At 41.1% G+C, this 22125-nt stretch overlaps 1 protein-coding gene across 5 annotated transcripts in view; it reads right to left on the bottom strand.

The window, feature by feature from the left end:
• The window catches only part of THRB (thyroid hormone receptor beta), a 174394-nt gene that overhangs the window by 98118 nt on the left and 54151 nt on the right, over positions 1-22125 (bottom strand). For all 5 annotated transcript variants that reach the window (XM_083405116.1, XM_083405118.1, XM_083405115.1 and 2 more), the window contains exons 2-3: positions 13327-13440; positions 1037-1074 (exon numbers count right to left, since the gene is read on the bottom strand). The gene's annotated coding sequence lies outside the window, so the exon portion shown is untranslated. The remainder of the gene's footprint in view (positions 1-1036; positions 1075-13326; positions 13441-22125) is intronic.

Below are 22125 nucleotides of genomic sequence, written 5' to 3'. Positions count from 1 at the left end.
ATTCAGCAGCGGCATGCATTTTTTCTGTGCTAAGTCTGCAGGCACAGGAAGACCCAAGAGAAAGCACAACAGCTTCCTTCAGCCAGCACACTCGCCTTCGCAAAGCCCCCTCCCCAACTATGCCAAAATCCAGATTTATTGCGCGTGGACGCATTTCACAGCTTGAAACCTTATTTTAACTGTGGCCGACACATCACATAATCTTTGATGCCAGATGCGTTCTCTCTCCGGGTTGTGGGCAAGGCGGGTCCGTCCCAAGTCATTTTGCTGCACCCTGGATATTAACAGCTGCTGTTTTATTTTCATACAGTAGTACCTTGGTTCTCGAACGACTTAGTTGTCGAACAAATCGGCTCCCAAACGCCGCAGACCCGGAAGGAAGTGTTCCAGTTTGCGAACGTTTTTCGGAAGCTCCTGCAGTCAATCGGAAGCCGCGCCTTGGTTTTCAAATGGTTTTGAGAGTCGAACGGACTCCTGGAACGGATTAAGTTCGAGAACCAGGGTGCCACTGTATTTGGAACTGCGGGTTTTATATGCGTCAAATGTTCCAGAGACCCTTTTGGCATTGTTGCATGTTGTGAGATGGTCTGGCTTCTCCATTCGGTAGGAAGGGCGGGGTGTGAATAAATAAACAAAGGACAAGATGACGGCGGCAGCCCCCCATCTCATTTCATGACCATAAAAGTCAACCAGACCGTCAATTAATTGGCAGCATCCTCCACTACATCCAAGACCAACAGGCTACTTTAAGGATGCATTGTTCTACAGTACTTTCCCAGTGCTTCACGCTGCCTGTGGCAGCCACTTCACCTTGCCTAATGGCAGGGCTGGCCTTGGGGTAGGTGGCCCTTTTGCATCTTAGTCTAATTCTGCCACCTCCCAGAGAGTTCTTCTTCTTTAGAAGGTCTATACTAAGAAGATATGAAGATAATTATTTTCATTTGCTTCTTGCATCTCCTGCCCTCCCAATCGAAGTGTACAGTATTTCAGACAGCACATTTCCTCCCACTTAGAGCTTTTGTTCATCGCCACTTACTTTGATCAGAAAGCTGAAGTACCGGGATCTCTTGCATGCTGTGGAGAGAACAGAAAAAAAGTTAGTAATGATTATATATTTAAATGTGCTTGCAGGCTTTCAGCAAGAATGAGTTTTTAATACACCACGTTTAAGAAACATAGACATGCTTTTGCTGTGAATATTCAGAAACGTTGGGGTTTTTTTTTTTAATAAAGAAGATCAAACCTAAATTTTGACAAAAGGTCAGTCAACACAATCTTCTTCATTCAGCACAGTCAGATTATTCAGTTTTTGATTTCTGCCTTGGATACTCATAAATGGATCTCATTAAAAAGCTAAAGAACGAGGGGCAACCCGCTTACTTGTCCACATGGAAGCCACGTTTGATAGGTGTTTTGGCTCTAGTCTTGATACAAATCTAGATAATGAGGTTCAAGCAAAGGAGCACTTGAAAGCATTATGAAAGGCTTCAAATGGTAACCCAAAGGTTTCGAAGCTCACCCCATGATTTTCACAGGCTTTCTCGTGCTTCTGAACAGTGAACGTTAAGGAACAGAAGAGCACCTGACAAAGAGACTTTTGTTACAGTTCCCAACATGATAGTAACTATTCCTGAAAACAAAATGCATGGGAAGCTCAGGGTTTTTTAAAAAATAAAAATCCACGACACGTAAAAGTGCGCTAGAATCAAAAGCCACATACACATTTATAGCACTTTTATTCCAATTTAAGACCAGGGTGGATAAAAATCAAAGATTTTTTAAAATTAAAAATTAAAAATGGATTTCAAAAAAATTAAATCAGATTTTAAAAAAATTTAAATCTTTTTTTTATTTAAATTGGATTTTTAAAATAAAATGCTTTTAGAGGAAAATAATCTTTCGAAATATAGTTTTCTATTTAGGTTACATTATAGTTCAAAGACTATTCATCAGGAAATAAGGATTTGTTTTAAGTTTTTCATGTGTGCTAAAACTCTGTCTAAAGTTTAACCACATCAGTTAACAAACAAGGATACATAAGCTATAATGCTATTGTTTTACATAAACAAATTGTTTAAATTGTTATTAAGGAGATGATTATTTTTCTTCTTCCAATAAAGTACAGCAGAAAAGTTGTTCAAATATAAACAGTGAACTTATTAAACCTCACAATATTTTCATAATTATCTGTCTATGTATTTCTAATAGTATAACCAAACCCACAATTTTTGATATAACTGTAAAAACTCCTCTGAAAATTTATTAATCCAAAAATGAAACCTTCATCTGGTTGTAAATATTAAGATGATACCAGCAGGAAATTCTTTCTGTAAAAGAAAGAAAGATTTAAATCAAGTCTTACTGACTAGTGATTTAAATCGTGATTTATATCAAATCCACCCTGTTTAAAACTCATCCTGGGAACTGTGGTTTGCTAAGGTTCCCCCCCCCCCTTACTTCTTTGTGATGCATGCTGAATTTTAATGTAATCTGATCTGGCTGTGGGTGTTAATGAACCGTAGAACACACACACACACTTGAATATCTAAATAAAAGGAAGATTCCCTTTCATTTGACTATGTTACACTTAGAGATGTCCCTTTGCAGAGTTAAACCAACAACAAAAATATCACTTGCCATCTTCAGTCACTTCTTCCACAGCACAGATGGGACTTTCACTTCCTCCTCCCTTGAGTGTAGGCAGGGAACAAGTGTAAAAGCTATGTCAAAGAGTTAGCACCATGCTAATCTCTGGTTCAGATGGAATGAGGATCCTTCAAGCAAAAACATGGGTTCATGGGCTCCCCCCACTTATGAGGTGAAGATGGCTTAAACAAAGGAGACTTCATCCTTTTGAACAAATCACAGAATTGAAGAGTTGGAAGGGATCCCAAGGGTCGTGTAGTGCAACCCTCTGCAATGCAGGAATCTCAACATGACAGGAGGCCTTACAACCTCTGCTTAAAAACCTCCAAAGATCACCTCTCCTGGAAATCTGTTCCACTTTCCAACAGCTCTTACTGTCATAAAGTTATTCCTGAGATTAAGTTGAACCCTCCTTTCTGGTAACTTGAAGCCACTGGTTCGGGTCCTAGCCTCTGGAGCAGAAGAAAGCAAGATTGCTCCTTCTTGCATGTGACAGTCCTTTAGATCTCTGAAGGTGACTATCATATCTCCTCTTCTCCAGGCTAAACATACCCAACTCCCTCAACTGCAAGGCTTGGTTTCCCGACCGTTGATCATCTTGGTTGCCCTCCTTGGCACACGTTCCAGCTTGTCAATATTCTTCTTAAATTCTGGTGCCTGGATCTGGACATAGTATTCCAGGTGTGCTCTGACTAAAGCAGAATAGATCGGGACTCTTGCTTCCCTCGATTGGGACACTATACTTCTCTTGATGCCGAAAGCGCAGGTCGTTTTCACACCAAGATGATAATAAATTTCAGCCTAATCCTACTTTGAATAAACTACCTATAATTGGAACAAACTATGGTTTCTCATAATTGGATGTAAGGAGGTTTGGTCAAAATGGCGAAAGGAAACCTAAAAGTCCTTCCCCACATACCAGGGATGGAAGTGAGCATACAAACTCAAGGCGCTCACCTGCCTGTCCTTATTACAACAAACCATGGTTTTAGCACTGCATCTTAACTGAGCCACTCTGTGGGCCCTGTCCCAAAACAGCCTCTTGTTGCAAAAGCGTCACTGTGCACGGCAAAATACAAGAAATTTATATTTAAAGCGAAAGAGGGAAACGTAGCTCGACTCCCTCACTTTACAAAGAAACAAGCCAGAAAAAGTAAATAAAAGGGCACAGGGCTCTTTTTGTTTGTTTGTTAAATGGTCTATTGGCAATCCTAAATGCAGTAAGTGCAGGCTTGAAGGATTTCCTAGCTTAAACAATTTTGGTAAGTTGTCCAGAACGCCACGTTCTTGCAAGAATCCAAAGCATCTTTTACCGGGGTGGGGGGGTGTTGTTGTTATTCTAAAAGCCCTTCGTTTGCTGCAGCCAATTAAAGAACTTCGATTTCGCATAAGCAAGCTCACAGCCAAGAAAGGGCTCTCTGGATCCACCACAAAGATATTTAATAAAAAGGGGGAGAGTAGCCTTGCCTCATAGGCTTTCTGTGTGGGCTAATTAATGCCTCTCTTTTGGGGGGCAATTTTCGGTATATAAGCAGACATACATAACTGAGGCGGATAACGTGCGCAGACATGTGTTTTAAAGCACTGTTCTCTCCCTTAAAGAAAGTGTAGTCGTTATTTATCCATGTTGATTTCATTAGCATTGAAGGGTGTTACACACGCGCTCTTGTATCTACGCAACAAGGAAAGGATACACAAACATCCCAAAGGACAAAAGACTTTCCTAAGTTTTTTCTTTTGGCAAAACAAAAACAGAAAACGACTGGTACTTCCTTTTCAAACACCCCAAAGCTCTTCTTTCAGAGAAACAAGCAAAGTGTCAAAACTGCACCAAACTGGGGGGGGGGGGGGGGAGAGAAATAAACCTGGTAAGACGGTTTGAAATCGGCTATAGTTTCCAAACAGTCTACATTTTGCCAGCCAAAATGGAACCAAATTAGACTGATAAAGAAGAATAATAGAATGCCCATGTTGTTGTTGTTGTTTTTAAATCCTCCCTTAAATTTTATTTTATTCACGAGTTGCATACGTTTCAAGCCAATGCTGGTTATGCATAATGTTAACTGCTTAGCCTGTATGATTTGACCCTGAAAAAGCGTAGAGTTTTATATTATTTTTAAAAAATCAGAATATTTGTTTAATTATCAAAGCAATGACTGCATTGATAACAATAGAAATATTTCTGTTCATACCACACCTTGAGAATTTGCTATGAGGTCTGTTTTCATATTAGTCTGGTTTGGACATCACACAAAACCAGAGTTTAGTGTCACAAGAACAAACCTTAGGTTCACACGCTCCCCCCCCCCCCCGCTTCCATCTCTCCTCCTCTGGCACCGCCATGATGATTTTGGAAGTGTTTTGCTTCCACTATGCTTAACCGCTTGTTGTGTTACAAAACCTGACATAGCATGGTCAATGTTAACTATGGCTTGTTTGAAACCAGCCAACTTCATACTATAGGCTGTGGTAAAAGGTAAAAAGTAAAGGACCCCTGGATGGTTAAGTCCAGTCAAAGGCGGATATGGGGTTGCAGCCCTCATCTCACTATCAGGCCGAGGGAGCCGGCGTTTGTCCATGGACAGCTTTCAGAGTCATGTGGCCACCATGACTAAACCACTTCCGGCGCAACGGGACACCATGACGGAAACCAGAGCGCACGGAAACACTAGTCACCTTTCCACTGTGGCGGTACCTATTTATCTACTTGCACTGGCGTGCTTTCGAACTGCTTGGACAGGGCAACAGGAGCTCATCCCTTCGCGGGGATTCGAACTGCCAAACTTCTGATCAGCAAGCCCAAGAGCCTCAGTGCTTTAGACCACAGCGCCACCCATGTCCCGATTATAGGCTATGAAGCTGACTTGTTTAAACAAACCTCAGTTAACAATAGTTAACATTAACCAGTTAAGGGCTCAGACAAGACAGTAATTTCTGGTAAACTGAACTCACAGGTGAAAGCTTCTATTCTGCTCATCACACCTGCACCAGAGAGGGGAGTGATTGAACACAAAGCAAACTATGACTCATTCTCATCACACTAAATTAGGGATTAGCATGATGTGATGATGGGCATTATGTTCAGTAGCAACCTACAAACAGTACAGGAAATATCTGCGTTATCACAGCAGTGGTGATGTCATCTATTTCTATTAAAAACTACACCAGACACATGGCCCTAGTGAATGAATTCCCAGTTATTTATCCAAATCTACCTTACCCTTTTGAACAGAATTGAGCATGAAAATGTGCCTGCGTTGAACGGGTAGCACAACATTTCCCTAAGTAGAGTGAAGAGCAACAGATCTCAGCATCATTGCCATGTGAAACAGAAAAGGCAAATACTTTTCAGAAACATCTCTTAATAATTAGTTATTGTACACCAATTAGCTCAACAAGGATCCCCCCAAAATAAATAAATAAATGCATTTAGCCTATGCTGGAAAAAGTCAGCATGAATCAGAATGAGTTACCATCCACACTCACAGACTTAAAACACCACACTAATCGACTGACCTTTCCATTTTCTGTGAACTCTGGCTAGCTCAATTTGTTGTTGACTCAAGAAAACCTGAGCAGAGACATGCACAAAGATATCACTGAGATTAATTCAGATCCACACTCTTAAGCTCGCTGAGGGGAAATGAGCGCTCTTGCTAACGTGTGAGGAAAGGAGCAGAAGTTCTTATCTGTGCTCATTTGCTACATTATCATAATATACATTTCAAAACAGAAATGTAAAAAAGCCAGATCAGATAACATTTGGCAGAAATTGCCAGCATCTGCCGAGAGGAAATAAAAGCAGGATGGAAATGGCTATGAGTCGTGAGGAAAAGCATCTCAGCCTCTAACACTCTAAGCCTGACATTAACTATCAATCACTTTTATTATAATTTCATTTGGAAATGAAAAGGCAGAGGAGAAGGGAGGCCTTTTTCATCCATTGGCCAAAGTGCTCTTTGAAAGTACAGGCCCATAGCTTAAGATTGCAGGTACAGTGGTACCTCAGGTTACATACGCTTCAGGTTACAGACTCCGCTAACCCAGAAATAGTGCTTCAGGTTAAGAACTTTGCTTCAGGATGAGAACAGAAATCGTGCTTCCGCGGCGTGACGGCAGCAGGAGGCCCCATTAGCTAAAGTGGTGCTTCAGGTTAAGAACAGTTTCAGGTTAAAAACGGACCTCCGGAACGAATTAAGTACTTAACCCGAGGTACCACTGTATTCTGTTTAAACAAATAACTAGTTCAAGCCAGAATAGAATTGTGGGTAAAAATTGCAGAAAGTTATGCATTTAAGGTAGAGGTCAAAACATGAAATCTAAAGAACAATTCCCATCTGACCTGCCACCATTCTGCCCAAAGACTCATTCAGGCGATGATATAATTGAGCAAGGCTATTAATTTTTTCTGAATTCCCTCCCACACCATTTCATGTTACCGATGTAGCAACTCAAGTGAAAGATGTGTTTGAACCAATGACAGCATAAGAATTGGGACTCTAGATACAATCCTGTCCATGCCAGCAGTACTCCAAAAACAGGACTACCAGAAGAGCAATTGTTTGCCACCATATACATTTAAATTGTACGACCCCCCCCCCTCTCTCTCTCTCATAGTTCTTTCATAGTCTTATACCAACATGTTCACAAAAGGACAGAAAGCAGAAAACACTCCAAAGGACAACATAAACCAGGCACCCCCAACCTTCGGCCCTCTAGTTTTGGACTACAATTCCGATCGTCCCCTGTTAGCTAGGGATCATGGGAGTTGTAGGCCAAAACATCTGGAGGGCCGCAGGTTAGGGATGCCTGGCATAAACTAAGGTATAATTGACCAGAGAGATAATTGGTACCATTTCTTTCCCAAAGGATGCTAAATAAGAGCATATCAGATAATACTTTTTAGTACAGAGATGAAAATATCAATACTGGATTTCCCCCTACTTTAAGAGGACAATTTTTGCTTTGCTCATTGTGCTCTAAGCAAACTTGCTCTTGAATGTTCATTATATCTATCTATACAGTAAATACCAGTTCAAGAATACTTAACAAAATAGTTGAAGAGAGGGAGGGGTGTTTTTTTAAGGCTGCAAGCCTATGAACATTTATCTGGGAGAAAGCCCCATTGCTTAGTAAATTCAGTGGGACTTACTCCTAGCTAAAATATATAGGATTGTGCTGTAAATGTTCATTTGTGATTTTTAATTAGCAATATACCAAAAATTATGACTGAAGTATAATATCCGGAATAAACCTGGGAGTATAACTTGTGAGAGGGACACGGGTGGCACTGTGGGTTAAACCAGAGAGCCTAGGACTTGCCAATCAGAAGGTCGGTGGTTCAAATCCCCGCGACGGGGTGAGCTCCTGTTCCTTGCTCCCAGCTCCTGCCAACCTAGCAGTTCGAAAGCACGTTAAAGTGCAAGTAGATAAATAGGTACCGCTCCGGCGGGAAGGTAAACGGCATTTCCGTGCGCTGCTCTGGTTCGCCAGAAATGGCTTAGTCATGCTGGCCACATGACCCGGAAGCTGTACGCCGGCTCCCTCGGCCAATAAAGCGAGATGAGCACTGCAACCCCAGAGTCGGTCATGACTGGACCTAATGGTCAGGGGTCCCTTTACCCTTTACCTTATAACTTGTGAAATGAGTCTTTAAAATCTGCTGAGATACTCATACAAGTAACAGATAAATTAAACTGATTCACAATTGCAGCATGACCTTTAGACAACACAAGAACTTTGCAAATATTATACTGAATGCAAGAGAGAGCCACAATGATGTTACACTCAATGGGATTATGTCATAGTTATTTTTTTGTTAAGTGAGCCAATTCCTGTCTACCCTTCTCAGACACAAACACACAAAATATTGATAAAGTTATGCAGGGGGGAAATGAGCACATAACACGGCCTTCATTCTCTTGAACAAACTGACCAAGAATTGATCTGGAAGAGAGGAAGGTTCACCCACCGAGTCTAAGGAACAGCAAAACCTACTGGATAATTAAGCTCTTGGTTAATCAAAAGCAGGGAAATTCAGTCAGCTGCTATGTATTAACAACTTCCAAAAGGGAGACCATAGAAAGGACATAAGTATGGATTAAAAATTAACCACGATTGCCAGAAAGCCTGATATGGCAATTCCACCCACAGAAACATGTGCTCAGACCTTTCTGCCAGCACATGGCATACATTCTGCTGTCTTTAACAGCATCGACAGATACAGAAGCAATTATACAAAAAAGCCAACTTTCTCTAGAGTAGGATGGAGGAGAGGGAAGCTGAGTCAGACTCTAAGAATACAGTTCCTGGGATCTGAGACACTTCTCCTTCACTCTATATTCTCTTTCTCTGTTTCAATATTTTCAACTCAGTAAGAGACGCTCTTTTAGATTTATTGCTTAGAGTGTGGCGCTGATAACACCAAGGCTGTAGGTTCGATTCCTGTATGGGACAACTCCATATTCCTGCATTGAAGGTGTTGGACTAGATTGGGCGCACCCGCGTTTTCCGGAATCTGCGTCTGTGCAGATGTGATTTTCGGCCCTGAGGAAGTGAGTCCCCACGGTGCGCTGTGCCAGTTTAGCGCAGCACGCAGGGACTCGCCGAACGGGCGGCTCAGTTCGCGGGCGGCTCGGGAGCCGGTTAAACGATCCCCGTGAGCCACTTGTGGCCCACGGGCCTTAGGTTGCCTACCCCTGCCATACACACTGCCTCCATACACCTCCCCAGACTTCCATACAGACTGCCCAGGCATGCACCCAAGGGAGGCCGCTTTGGTGCAGTGAACACAGCAGTCTGACTTCACTCCCAGAAGCACACTCCATTCCCTCTCAAGACAGACAGGTGCCAACAACAACAATCAAGCAACGTTAGGGTTGTCCAGATGTGGTAAATGTGCTCGGCGTGACCTCAAGGGATAGACAAACGCTGTCCGCCATCTTTGTTCTACAAACATTCCATTCACACAAGGAGACCCAACCTCTGCATGTTCAGTAGAACTGCTAATAGAACCTTATGCATAAGACTTCTATGCACCTAAGGCTCTTTCTGTATGGTGGAAAGATCCAGCTTTTTCCCATGCCAGTTCAGATAGATAGATAGATAGATAGACAGACAGACAGACACACACACACACACACACACACAGGATTCTGCTTCCTCATCTATGCATTCATGAAATGTAAAATTGCGTCAACCAGCCTAAAGTCGTTGATCTTATAGTCATCCTGTGATGAACATGTCCATGTAAGGCTCACCCTTACTTAATTAATTTTTTTAATCTCCTTCAGAAAATTATGTACGTCTCCGTGCATAGGAACTAGCAATTTGGGTAAATGTTGGGCTTAACTCGGTGTTAGCATAAATTTACATTTTTTTCACATTAAAATTGACCCAAATGCTCCTTACCTCACAACAGCATTCTGTGTTGCTTGCTATCTTGACAGAGAGATGGGTGACTAAATACTTTTAAAAATAGTACAAAATATCTTCTTAATTAAGGTTGTTTTTTTAAATGTGAACCCAGACAGGTGTTATTCAGCAGTTTATCAACCACCTGCTCAGGCAAATGCCCTTGAGGCCATCAAACTGACATTGAATGTGTTGTATTGGTGTGGTGGACATTTGGCATCTATTTTCTCTTCATTTGTTAAGTTTTTCACTCACGTGTGCCTTCACCAGCAAATGCCAGACACACACCGAAGACCCAACACCCAAGGCTGGCCAAATTATCTTGGCACTTAAAGCAGAAAATCCCATAAGCGCCTCACAGCTCAGACTAAAAATACATTAAATAACAATTTGTTAGTCTTTTCATCTGGAAGGACAGATCGTGAAGCTGAGGCTCCAATACTTTGGCCACCTCATGAGAAGAGAAGACTCCCTGGAAAAGACTCTGATGTTGGGAAAGATGGAGGGCACAAGGAGAAGGGAACGACAGAGGACGAGATGGTTGGATAGTGTTCTCAAAGCTACCAGCAGAGTTTGACCAAACTGCGGGAGGCAGTGGAAGACAGAAGTGCCTGGCGTGCTCTGGTCCATGGGGTCACAAAGATTCGGACATGACTAAACAACTAAACAACAACAACAACAAGTCTTTTCATTGCTTATCACTCTACAGCAAGACCAGCTCAGAGTGTCTTCCAGATCTCATGACAAATGATAGGAGAAAGGCTTAGAAAACCAGTGTTTTAGCATATTAGGTCAGGACTGGGGTCACTCAGGTTCAAATCCCCACTTGGCTACAAAGCTGACTTTAGTTTTTCCTCTCTTGCAGGTCAACTTACCTCAAAAGCTCCCTGAATGGAAGACAGGATAAAGTATAATAAATGATAGCAATAAAAAAATGAACAAAGTGCAATAAATCTGATAAACAATAATAGTTCTGAAGTTACATTCTGAAGTCACAAGCCCATGTCTTAAATATTTGTTACAGAAAGATATGCACACTTTATTTTTAAGAAAAGAGCAACTTTTATCAGATTCTCTACCTAAGCCTTTTGTGAAAGTGTTTAGATGTTAAGTTGTGGATGTGGCTATATAAATGCTTCACGAAATCTTTCCAGTGACACGGGACACAGCCCTTAGGGGGTTTTTGGTAACTCTGTTCTTCCAATTACTCAAAGTCTGTCCATATTTTTATCACTTCTGTTATAGGAAAGTAAAATGATGATGGGAAACGAGACTTTGACTACATTTTTTAAAAAAACTAACTCAGTAGAGAACGTTTGAGGAAAAGGAGGAATATGCAGAGCCCGGGTTCTAGTAGGGAGAACAAAATTATCTCTATCCACTTTGCATCATGTACAAGTGAGGAGGAATTAAAGAACCTTTTATTGAGGGTGAAAGAGGAGAGCGCAAAATATGGTCTGAAGCTCAACATCAAAAAAAGGAAGATCATGGCCACTGGTCCCATCACCTCCTGGCAAACAGAAGGGGAAGAAATGGAGGCAGTGAGAGATTTTACTTTCTTGGGCTCCATGATCACTGCAGATGGTGACAGCAGTCACGAAATTAAAAGATGCCTGCTTCTTGGGGGGAAAGCAATGACAAACCTAGACAGCATCTTAAAAAGCAGAGACATCACCTTGCCAACAAAGGTCCGTATAGTTAAAGCTATGGTTTTCCCAGTAGTGATGTATGGAAGTGAGAGCTGGACCATAAAGAAGGCTGATCGCCGAAGAATTGATGCTTTTGAATTATGGTGTTGGAGGAGACTCATGAGAGTCCCATGGACTGTAAGAAGATCCAACCTATCCATTCTTAAGGAAATCAGCACTGAGTGCTCACTGGAAGGACAGATCCTGAAGCTGAGGCTCCAATACTTTGGACACCTCATGAAAAGAGAAGACTCCCTGGAAAAGACCCTGATGTTGGGAAAGATGGAGGGCACAAACAGAAGGGGACGACAGTGTTCTCGAAGCTACAAACATGAGTTTGACCAAACTGCAGGAGGCAGTGGAAGACAGGAGTGCCTGGTGTGCTCTGGTCCATGGGGTCACGAAGAGGTGGACACGACTAAATGACTAAACAACAACAACAACAACATACAGGGTGGATTTGATTTAAATCAAATTGATTTAAATAACGATTTAAATCACTAGTCAGTAAGACTTGATTTAAATCATTTTTTTAACAGAAAGACTCATTCTTGCTGGTATCATCTTAATATTTACAACCAGATGAAGGTTTCATTTTTGGAATAATAAATTTTCAGAGTAGTTTTTACAGTTAAATAAAAAAATTACTGGTTTGGTTATACTATTAGAAATACATAGACCGATAATTAGGAAAATATTGTGAGGTTTAAGAAATTAACTGTTTATAGTTGGACAACGTTTCTGCTGTACTTTACTGGAAGGAGAAAAACAATCATTTCCTTAACAACAATTTAAACAATTTATTTAACTAAAACAATAACATTATAGCATATGTATCCATGTTGGTTAACTGATGTGGTTAAACAATTTCATGAAAAACTTATAACAAATCCTTATTTCATGATGAATAGCCTTTGGACTATAATGTAACTTAAATCTTTAGAAATATTTTCCCACCAAAAGGATTTTATTTTAAAATTCCAATTTAAATTTTAAAAAATCTTAAAAAAATAAATAATAAATCACTGATTTTTATCCACTCTGCATTAAAGCAACTCACTCTCTTTTTTTTCAAAGTGCATTTTTTTCAAACTGTTTCAAAGTGCATTTTAAAAATCTGATTTAAATATTTAAAAATCTGATGTAATTTTTTTAAAAAAAAACCTGATTTTTATTTATTTTATTTATTTATTTTAGTGATTTTTTTCCACGCTGCCTGTATCCTATCCCTCTCCCCAACACCCTGCTTATCTGCCTCTTTTGTCCTGGCTCCAGCAGCATTGAAACAATAGGGCACAGGACTCTATGGAATCTCCCTGCACCGAATAAAGTAGGGTCTCTCTGTCATTCTGCTATGCGTGCAACTCTAGACAAGGCCTCACGAACTCCTTCATTTATACAATCCTTTTTAAAAAAACTAACACTGCTGCCTTCTGTCGCTCTGCACAACATTTTGAAAAGTTTATTTCAGAAGAGGGCATCTGTTTTCTCTGGAGGAAAACATTACCTTGCATTTGTGAGTCTTGCCTTGCTTTTCTTCCAAAACATTTAACAGAATTTAAACACTGTAAAAACTGACCTTAGAACGAGCCCATAAATGAGAGACAAGATTGAGCAGGAGGATGACAGAAACCATATCTGTTTTCAAATATATGCGCAGATACAGGGATCACAGGTCTTCTGTTCTTAGCATCTGAGGATAAAAATAAAAATAGCATGAATCAGCAAATGCTTATCTCACAGACAGTATGCGTCTAGAAACTGAGCAGACATATTGAAGTATGAACTCAGAAGACATGATTGTACCAGTTGCTCACCGGAAAGTTCTACTGATCAGAATGAAGATCTAATCTGCCAAGTCTGGACTGTATTTTACTTGACATCACTCCAATTTATCATCGTCATAGCAAGATGTCTATCAGTATATACATCTGGTCGCACAGTATAAGAACCAAAGTGGAAGTTCACACATTAATTAAAAATAAAATAAAGTACAGTGGTACCTCAGGTTACATATGCTTCAGGTTACAGACTCTGCTAACCCAGAAATAGTACCTCGGGTTAAGAACTTTGCTTCAGGATAAGAACAGAAATCGGGCTCCGGCGGCACAGCGGCAGCAGGAGGCCCCATTAGCTAAAGTGGTCTTCAGGTTAAGAACAGTTTTAGGTGAAGAACAGACCTCCGTAACGAATTAAGTACTTAACCCAAGGTACCACTGTAATGAAATTCTGTATACTCAAGCACTTTTATATTTACATTTAACTTTAAAAAGTAACTTTTAAAAACTAAATTCCAAAGGGACAGTTTTAACTGTGGTTAGAAACTAACAAATTAGGGATTTATTTATTTTTAATCACATTACAATCCTATGGAACATAGACTAATTCTTTTTATTTATGTATTTATTTATTTATACTTTTCAAGTTTATACATTTCACTAATTTTACAATCATTTTGATATTTCAAAACTTGACTTCCTTCCTCCTCTTTCTGTGGTTCCTTAAATTAGTTTTTAATATCTTCTGCATATACAAATTAACTTAATTTGCTCATTTATTCATCTTCTTTAAATATATACTCTTATAAAACTGCAGGTTATTACAATAATCCTGACAACATTTTTATCTGTTTGCAATTTATCTGTAAATATTCAATAAACCATTTCCATTCTTTTATTTAAAAAATTGTTGTCTTGATTTCTTATTCTTCCTGTAAGTTTCACTATTTCTGCAAATTCCATAAGTTTTTGTATCCATTCTTCCTTTACTGGGACTTCTGCTTCTTTCCATTTTGGGGCAAGTAACATTCTTGCCGCTGTAGTAGCAGAAGAGGTAACTATTGGAAACTGGGGAGAGGGGTGGGTGGAAGTCCAGTGGTTTGAAGAACCCTGTAAAGGTATTGAGATTGTTTGTGGAGTAATGCAAATAATAATGTATGTTAAAACTTTTTAAAAATAAAATTTATTTTTCAAAAAGAAAGGATTGCAAAATGGATTAATCCGTTCCAGACTTTTAAAAACAACCTCTAAAACGGCAATTTAACATGAATTTTACTATCTATCGAGACCACTGATCCATAAAATGAAAGCAATAAACAACATACTGCAGTCACACAATCAATCAGTAGCTGAACTGTGTTCCACACAGCCACAAAAACAAAACAAAAGAGCCGTAAAAACAAAAATGCAAAATAAACAGCAAAAACCGACAGACCTCAGCGTAACACTCAAAACGGAAGTGTGGCACTCAAATCAGAAGCATGACACTCAAAATGGAGCACGTTTGGCTTCCGAAAACAGTTCACAAACCGAAACACTTACTTCCGGGTTTGCAGTGTTTGGGTTCCAAGTTACAGTGGTACCTCGGGTTACATACGCTTCAGGTTACAGACTCCGCTAACCCAGAAATAGTGCTTCAGGTTAAGAACTTTGCTTCAGGATGAGAACAGAAATCCTGCTCCGGTGATGCGGTGGAAGGGGAGGCCACATTAGCTAAAGTGGTGCTTCAGGTTAAGAACAGTTTCAGGTTAAGTATGGAACTCCGGAACGAATTAAGTACTTAACCCAAGGTACCACTGTATTTGAATACCAAGGCGTTTGAGAACCAAGGTACCACTGTATTCAGTTACAGCAGCTCAGCTTTCCTCCTCTTGTTGCCCTCCAGCTGTGACAGACTACAACTCCCAACAACCTCAGGCAGCATGCCAAATGGTCAGGAATGAGGGGCTTTGTAGTCCAAAATATCTGTGTGTGTGTGTGTTTGCACGCACGCACACATGCGTGCCAGGCTGAGAGCATTTGCCCTAGCACATGCCACAATAATACATTTGTTAGTCATCAGGGTGCCGCAAGACAAGAATTCAGTCATGAGACTCGGAGTTGACATGGATCAATTAAGAAACAAAAACAAATCTGGTGCGAAAGATTCCGACCGCTACACAGAAACGCAATGGTTTGGCAATGTCAATGCAGACTCTTCTCTTGATAGGTTTCAAGTCTAACTGCATTACAGTCGTGGATGAAGAAAGTATGTTTTTATTTCTGTTTTCGCAGGACGAGAAACAACGCGGTTATTTTCTCACACAAACTGTGCTAAGTAGCAGGACACCACAAGTTCCAGGCCATAGGTTAGAGAAACTAGACAGGACATCAGATTAAATGTGTCAAGAGCAACAGGTTTTCTAGCATGCAAAGAAAACAGCGGCCATAAAGATGCAGGCAGACTATCTAGAGGAGGGGTTGGGAACCTCGGGCCTAAGGAGAAAATGCAGCCGTCCAGGCCTCACTGTCAAGCTCACAATTCACATCTCTCTGTGGGATTCCCCCCCCCTTTTTTTTCTTTTTTTTTTTTTTTTGCCTGGCTGTCCTTGAATGGCCAGACTCCCTCTGTCTTTCCTGGATGGAGAGAGATGCTTATATAGAAACCTCTGACATTTGCATGGTGGAACTTGTAAGAGTCCTATCAACCAGCACGAAACCTCTGGAATATTGCAGACCCTCCAATATTATCCAGGGACAATCCCGGATTTACAGAAGCCATCCTGGTTTCTGCTTGGATCCCAGAATGGCCCACTTTTCCTTAAACGTAAAGGTAAAGGGACCACTGACCATTAGGTCCAGTTGTGGACGACTCTGGGGTTGTGGTGCTCATCTCACTTTACTGGCCAAGGGAACCGGCATACAGCTTCCGGATCATGTGGCCAGCATGACTAAGTTGCTTCTGGTGAACTAGAGCAGTGCACGGAAACGCCGTTTACCTTCCTGCTGGAGCGGTACCTATTTATCTACTTGCACTTCGAACTGCTAGGTTGGTAAGAGCAGAGTTTGAGCAACGGGAGCTCACCCCATCGCAAGGATTCGAACCACCAACCTTCTGATCTGCAAGCCCTAGGCTCTGTGGTTTAACCCACAGCGCCTATCTTCATCAGAGAAACGATGGAGGGTTTGGAGTTATCCAATCCCTGAGCTAAGGAGATAAGTAACTACACAACCTTTAGAGGACATCTGAAGGCAGCCCTGTATAGGGAAGTATTTTAATGTTTGATGTTCTATTACGTTTTTATTTATGAAAGATGCCGTCCAGAGTAGTTGAAGCAACACATTCAGATGGGTGGCGTAACAACAACAACATCATCATGATGATGATTGAATAGGACGTCCCTATTTTCACCAGAGAAAAGTTGGAGGGTATGATATTGCCCACAGTCAAACTATGCTGCACCTGACTCTAAAATCTCCTAGATCATTCAAATACAACAGCAGTTGAAGGTACCACGGCAGGTGTAGTAAGGACATATCAGTTTACATAACTAATCTATCACACTCTAGGCCAACACAACATCCTTTTGCTAGAGCTATCGTGACAGCAATGGAAGCAGCCATCTGGGTCAAGGGCAAGCAGGGCCAACAGGGAAAACCATTCAGGTGGACTCATTTGAAAAATAACGTATAAACTGAATTACTTTCAACTTATATATATATATATATATACACATATATATATTCATTCCCCTCAAACACAAATAGGTTGGAGGGAGCTGTGAACAGTGGCATTTCTGTCACACAGAATTCTGGCCTAGAATGGAAGAAAATAGCCAGTTATTTATATACTGCCTCTTGGCGTTTAAAAAGGTCCCATGGTGGTCTATAATATATTTTTTTAAAAAAAATAATTTGCATAAAATATCTCTATGCCAATTTGGATTTCAGGACAGTGGACATTGCAAGAATAGCACAGCACGGCCGAACAACAGTAACAAAACAACAGATAAAATCCTTTAAAGCATTCTAAGGTTTGCACAATCATTAAAACGGCAAGAAAAGCAAACTAGAAGCACTTAAAATAAACTGGAAGGGAATTCTACAAATGTAGAACTTTAATCAAGAAGGCTCCGTCTGGCATCCCGGTGGAAGGACACAGAACAAGACTTCTGAAGATGAAGGCCTTTCTGGAGGACATTCTTTTTTACTAGGCCTAGCTTCTTTCTTTCTTCACATCACATATAGATGACTGGAGAAGGAAGGAGACCATGTTCTTACTTCCAGGGGAACTCCCCCCGGGTGCACAAGGTTTGCGGATAGCTTCCTGGAGCCTGGAGAGCGAGAGGCGTCGGTGCGCACCGACACCTCTTGCTCTCCAGGCTTCCGCGAAAGCCTGCATAGGACGCACACACATTTCCCCTTCATTTTTGGAGGGGAAAAAGTGCGTCCTATAGAGCGAAAAATACGGTATTTTCAGAGGAAGAAGAAGAAGAAGAGTTTGGATTTGATATCCCGCTTTATCACTACCCGAAGGAGTCTCAAAGCGGCTAACATTCTCCTTTTCCCTTCCTCCCCCACAACAAACATTCTGTGAGGTGAGTGGGGCTGAGAGACTTCAGAGAAGTGTGACTAGCCCAAGGTCACCCAGAAGCTGCATGTGGAGGAGCGGAGACGCGAACCTCGTTCACCAGATTACGAGTCTATTGCTCTTAACCACTGCACCACACTGGCGCTCAGAGCACCTATGTTTCACGGACGAACCTCATATTCTAACTCCATTGTAAATCCAACCTTTCCTGTTTGGAGGACTGAGTGGGTCAAGCACAGAAATGAGCCATTTCACATAATCCTTAATGGAGTAAAAATAATTCATCGACGCAGAAATACAGTTGAACTGAACGTAAATTACGTATCCATTGTAAGAGAGAAAAATTCTGCCAGCTTCAGTTCTTCTGCAAAGAAGATTCTGCATCAGCAACTGTTATTTGGCTGTCAGAAGTGAAAGGCACCCTCTATCTGAGAAAGTGTTAGAAGTGGTAGTAATTCATTTAACCAAATGCCTGCATTCTCCTGCGGAGAGGTGAAGCAGCTGCTGCTTAATAATTCAGACAAGCCTGGAAGTAATAAAGGCCCATCAGTTTACAGTTTGTACAGAATAAGAATCAGAGTCGTCCCCCACCCCTCTGCACAACTGAATCAAGGCACCGAGTATCAATTCTAGTGGGTACACAAAAAACCCAACAGTTGAATCTGAAGTCTGCCACCTTCCGGGTTATTACCAATGTCAGTCAGAGGCTTAGATGAATCAGCACATCTAGAACAAAGTGATTCATTGACAGGAGAAAGCAGAAAAGAACATTTGTGTTTCATTAGGGCCCAAGACATGTACAGTATCTTCATTCTGAGGATTCTGCACATACGAATTTTCATTCAGACACAAACTTCTCAGAGAGGAAAACCTTACTGGATCAATTGATGTGTGTGCTGAAATTTAAGCCTGTTTTAAAAGTTCAATCTGATATACTTTTAATGCAATTGTTTAAGGGAAGGGAGAAGACAATTTCTAGATATTTTGTCACTTTTATCTCTTATAGCATTTTTACTGATTTTTTAAAAAAGTTATATTGTATGGTATTTTTGACACAGAGGTGCATATTGTACCTATGGCCATGCTCTGTGTGAAAGCATGATTTTATTGCCTCTGGCAATAAATAATCATCATAGTGGTGCAGAAAACCTGAAAATGTGCTCAGGTTCTCCTTCACTGTCTTTGCCCCTTGGTAGGGGTGATTCTTTTACAATTTATCCCCGGTCCCCACAGAATTCCATTTTTTCCTAGTGTAGAATTCTAGATCTTATGCTGAAGAATCTGAAGCCTTGGTGTCAAAATAGGTTGTTTATGTATACCACTACTGCGGCCCATGCTTTGTTAGCCCGAAAAATGGAAAATGAACGAGGTCCCAGCCAAAGAAGAGTGGCAACTTAAGTTGGCAGAATATGCGCAGCTTGCAGACTTAACATACAGAATAAGAGAAGAAGAAGAACATATGTTTAAAGAAGATTGGAAAATGTTTATTGAATATATGGGAAATAATTGTGTACAGCTGAAAACACTGGCAGCATAAAGATAAATTCAACAGTGTAAACAAGTTATGATGGATGTAATAATGGAATACTGAATGGTATAGTTTCTGTAAAATATGCAGGGATTTATGATATGTAAAATGAACAACGGAAAGAGAAGAAAGGAAATCATTGATATCTTAAGGATGTAAAAATGAGTACTTTAAATTGTAAAACAGAATAAATACATAAATACACACACACACACACACACACACACACACACACAGTGGTACCTTGGTTCTCGAACTTAATCCGTTCCAGAAGTCCGTTCGACTTCTGAAACCGTTCGAAAACTAAGGTGTAGCTTCCAATTGTCTGCAGGAGCTTTCTGCATTTGAGCAGAAGACGTGTTGGACATTCTGAAAAATGTTTGAAAACCGGAACACTTACTTTTGGGTTTTTGGCGTTCGGGAGCCGATTTGTTCGACAACTAAGCAGTTCAAGAACCAAGGTACCACTGTATATATAAAAAGAATCTGAAACCTAGTAACATCCATTTTTCACACAGCTTCCATTATGCCGGCCTGCCCTCTCTCTATGGGGGTCCGAGAGGCCTGTGCCCTAGGGCGAACTATGCTTTCCGGTGGAATTCCATGTTTGGACACACTACAGTTTTCTTTTTCCGAAAGTAGCAGTAGAGCTACTGGGGCATTGGGAAGGGAAGAGGGGTTGCCCCTCCCCCCCATGCATAATTTCAAACTTAAATGCCTCCCAGAAACTATCAGCCACAGAAAGAAATAACATGCATGTGTGCAAATCTTTTCTTGACAAGGATGACTACCCAAAAGACCACAAACAATTATACATTGCTGGAGGTCTGTCCTTGTGTGCTGTCTATATAGCACCGTCTTACAAACCAGCTCACAGAGGTAACTAGCCAACTAGAAATAAAACTACAGACCTGTTAAGAGGCTAGTAAACTGCAGTTCTGTGCTGGTTCCAGCAAGCATCAAACAACAGTCCTTCTATGAAGCAATCGGGCTGTTTTCCACCAGCCTGCTTGGTTTTCATACTGGTCATAGAGGAAGGGATTTTTCTTCCTCTGTGGCTAGCACAGAAACAAATGAAGTGGCGAATAAATTAGGAGAGCAAGAGAGAGGGAGCTGTCTCTCCTCTACCGGTCTACTCGCTTGCATGAAATTCCTGGTCGTCTGCAGCAACTAGTAAAGTTGTTAAATAAAAGGCTAAAAAGCACATTCACACTCACTCTGCACTAGCTTATACCGATTAAAAGCCAAGACAGGATGCACGGGATTTGGGGGGGATAAAGGAGTAGACCAGGGGTCAGCAAACTTATTCAGCAGGGGGCCGGTCCACTGTCCCTCAGACCTAGTGGGAGGCCGGACTATTGGGGAGAGGTAAACAAATCCCTATGCCCCGCAAATAACCCAGAGATGCATTTTAAATAAAAAACATTATACTCATATAAAAACACCAGGCAGCCCCCACAAATAACCCAGAAATGCATATTAAATAAAAGCACACATTCTACTCATGTAAAAACACACTGATTCCTGGATCGTTCCCAGGCCGGATTTAGAAGGTGATTGGGCCGGATCCGGCCCCCGGGCCTTAGTTTGCCTACCCATGGAGTAGACAAATGTAATAGTCCTTCAATACACCATAAATAGCTCGAAATACACCTCGGCTTTCTCATATAGGTAAGTCTCATGCTTCCCCTCTGAACATACGCATCCGATTTTTTCCAGTGTGCCAGTCCGTCTGCCTACATGTTGCTAGATGGCTGACAGCAGTGACTGGTCTGGAAGCAAGTCACCTGAAAGAAAGAGTTATTCTCCGCATTACCTCAATGTGTGATCAGGATTGATAATACTCGCCCTCCCCCGCCCAAAAAATAAATAAATTCAGCTGCCACATTCAGAGTGCATTTTTGGAGTGCACACGTTACGCAAAGTGAAAATGCAGAGGTCTGGCAACTACTGAAAGTAGTAATTCAGAAAAGCACTTTGCAAGCCATACCCAAGGAAGAACGAGCTTGGTAATTGCAGGAGGCGAGCGTGTAGATAAGAGGGAACTTACTAATGGAGAAATGTAAAACCAAAGGTGGAATGACAAATTCCAAGATGTTCAGTGCAACGTTACAAGCAGGAAACACACACCAAACCCATGTAATGAGACAACTAATTGCAAAATTCGTAAGTAGTCTGTTTTTAGCCTTTCAATTTGGAACCCGTTGCAGTCCTAATTATGTCATCAAGAGCACAAACAAGCCTGAAAGAGCCTTAACTTTAGCCTCTATGGTACCAACCAGCCCGTTTCTTTTCCTCAACCTACACTTGGTGGCAGAAACAGGTTGTGGTGGGGTACAAGATGGTAAATGAAATCTCAGATCTATGGGGCGATGGAGAGATCAACAGAGGAACTATAGCAGTTGCCAGGGACCGTGCAAAATGTCTGGCAAAAACAATGCACAGCAGCACCTCGGGCCTAGTAGAGAAGTTTATCAAAGTCCCAATACAGGATCTCTTTCT

The sequence above is a fragment of the Podarcis tiliguerta genome (assembly GCF_965153285.1).
Source record: "Podarcis tiliguerta genome assembly, chromosome: 12".
In the NCBI taxonomy this organism is placed as follows: domain Eukaryota; kingdom Metazoa; phylum Chordata; class Lepidosauria; order Squamata; family Lacertidae; genus Podarcis; species Podarcis tiliguerta.
The sequence above is the reverse complement of the archived record's forward strand: the minus strand, read 5'-3'. Positions and strand labels throughout refer to the sequence as shown.